The sequence below is a fragment of the Sceloporus undulatus genome, chromosome 4 (genome assembly GCF_019175285.1).
Source record: "Sceloporus undulatus isolate JIND9_A2432 ecotype Alabama chromosome 4, SceUnd_v1.1, whole genome shotgun sequence".
In the NCBI taxonomy this organism is placed as follows: domain Eukaryota; kingdom Metazoa; phylum Chordata; class Lepidosauria; order Squamata; family Phrynosomatidae; genus Sceloporus; species Sceloporus undulatus.
Window position 1 is genome coordinate 71117582 of NC_056525.1, and position 2526 is coordinate 71120107.

At 44.9% G+C, this 2526-nt stretch overlaps 1 pseudogene; it reads right to left on the reverse strand.

Moving 5' to 3' along the window:
* Nucleotides 1-2104: 2104 nt before the first annotated feature.
* Nucleotides 2105-2207, reverse strand: LOC121930199 (annotated as a pseudogene).
* Between the last annotated feature and the right edge of the window lie 319 nt (nucleotides 2208-2526).

The window sequence follows — 2526 nt, forward strand, 5'->3', positions numbered from 1 at the left end:
TTCTGGAGCAGTAAAAAACCAGCTTGCTCCATCCTCAGTGTGACACCCCTTCAAATACAGGGCTATCATATCACCCCTTAGCCGTCTCTTCTGGGGGTTGGACTGGATGGCCCTTGTGGTCTTTTCCAACTCTACGATACTATGATTCTATGATTCTCCAGGCTAAACATACCCAGCTCCCTAGGTCTCTCCTCATAAGGCATGGTGTCTAAGCCCTGCACCATTTTGGTGGCCCTCCTTTGAATACACTTCAATTTGTCAACATCCTTTTTGAATTGTGGTGCCCAGAACTGAACACAGTATTCCAGGTGAAGCCTGACCAAGGCAGAATAGAGTGGCACTATTGCTTCCCTTGATCTAGACACTATACTTCTATTAATACAGCTTGACATCGCATTAACCACCATGGCTCAATGCTATAGAATACTGGGATTTGAGACTTTTAGCCTCCTGTCAAGAGAGCTCCAGTAGTACAACAAACTACAAACCCCAGGATTTCACAGGAGGGAGCCATGGCAGTTAAAGTGACGTCAAACTGCACTAATTCTGCAGTGCAGATGCAGCGCTTAAGTCTCAGGATTTGGCCTGGAAACCTCCTGTAGTGGCAACAACTCTAGAGGCAGCGGAGCAAACTCTGTGGCAAGACATCAAGTCCAGTTCGGGAGAACTCCGGTTCAGGGAAGCAGAGGCAGGCAAAGCCCCGCAGAGATGGGGGCAAGGCCACAAAGGGGGAGGCAGGAGGGGAAGAAGTCTGCCCTGTCCAAGGGGACCAGACTCGGTCCTCCTTATCCAGGGCATGTCCTACATTCCAGTCTTCTGTCCAGGAGGAATCCCAAAAACGTCCTCCATTTTGACCAGGACTAAGCAGCATGCATTTACATTTATATTAGTGTTTTTAGCTGATGGTGTTGCAGCTTGTGTTCTTAGTCACGTCCCCCATTTTCCTCGAATGCCCTCCATTACGCAGAGTCCTTGTCCTCCTTTGCGGTGAGGACATCTGCTCACCCTGAGTTCGTGACGTCAATTCAGGCTTGACTCTCAGGAAGGGGCCTAAAAGGCAAACTTATATGTCTATGAGTGTGTTTTTAGCTTTTCTTTGCTCCCTTGAATCGATGCCCTCCATTCTGAGCAGGGCTAAGAATCGTGCATTTTTACACGACGGTTTCTAAGCTCTTATTTGGTCCTGTCCTCCATTTCCCTCGAATGCCCTCCATTTAGAACAGGACTAAGAATTATGCATTTACATGGCAGTTCCTAGCTTTTATCTGGCCCTGTCCTCCATTTCCCTTGAACGTCCTCCATCTTGAGCAGGACTAAGAATCATGCATTGATATATGAGTGTTTTTAAGCTTTTATCTGGCCCTGTCCTCCATTCTGCAGTGCCTTGTCCTCCTTTGAGAGGACACCTGGTCGCCCTGGCCCTGCCCTTCATCCTCCATTTCCACATACTTGCCACTCTCTTCTTCCAATTCCAAACCGCTCCTCGCCCACGGCCGGCCGCTTCCGCTTCGTGGCGTCATTTCCGGAAGCCCCTCTAGCCCGCGGTTGGCCATAGAGACAGTAGTCCCCGCCCCCAGGGCTTGGCTCGCTATCTCCCTCAAAAAGGGGGCGTGGCCTCCTGGCCAGAGTGGCAGGGCAGCCTCCACGACCTAAAATGGCTGCCTTCTCTATTTGAGGCGGGCTCCCAAATAGGGCGGGTTGCTTTATGCTGCTGTTGTGTGTTGGCCTCTCATGGTGTCAGCCCTCATTGAGCTCCCATTTCACACCACACAAAATCCTTAGCAATGCTATTTTGCACTAATGTTACTCATAAATCACAATCCCCATCTACCACTGAATGTAAAACTACTAATAGTTTGTGACATAAACAACTAGCAAAATTAAAATTATTATACCTTCAGATTACAGTATCACAGGCACAACCTACATGTATTTGCATACGCATGCCAGTTTATCACACTGCAGCTAATTTCGGCATTAAAGAGAGATTAAAGTGCCACATAAAGTATCCCACAAGCAATATTGGAAATGCATTGTCACTGAAATCCCAAAAATAAAAAGATGAGCATTAATTCTTCTTTGTGATCGTTTTAATGGTTATTTTGTGCAATGTGTGAAATGGTTTCTCATAATTTGCGATTTTTCCAGGATATTCCACAGAAATCTTTAGTAAAAGGCAAAAGATTTATACAATCTGAAGAGAAACCAGAGTATTTTCCCGGGATATTCAAGGCATAAACTCCCAATCTCCTTCATGTGATAAGATCCATAGCGAAGATTGGGATAAGTGCCTAAATGTATTTACATTTATACCTTCAATTACAATATCACATACACAACCTACATGTATTTACATATACCTAGTGAAGATTGGGTTAAGATCCTAAATGTATTTAAATATATACCTTCAAATTATCATATCATATGCACAACTGACATATATTTACATATACATAGTGAAGACTGGGTTAATATCCTAAATGCATTTACATTTATACCTTCAAATTACAATATCATATGCACAGC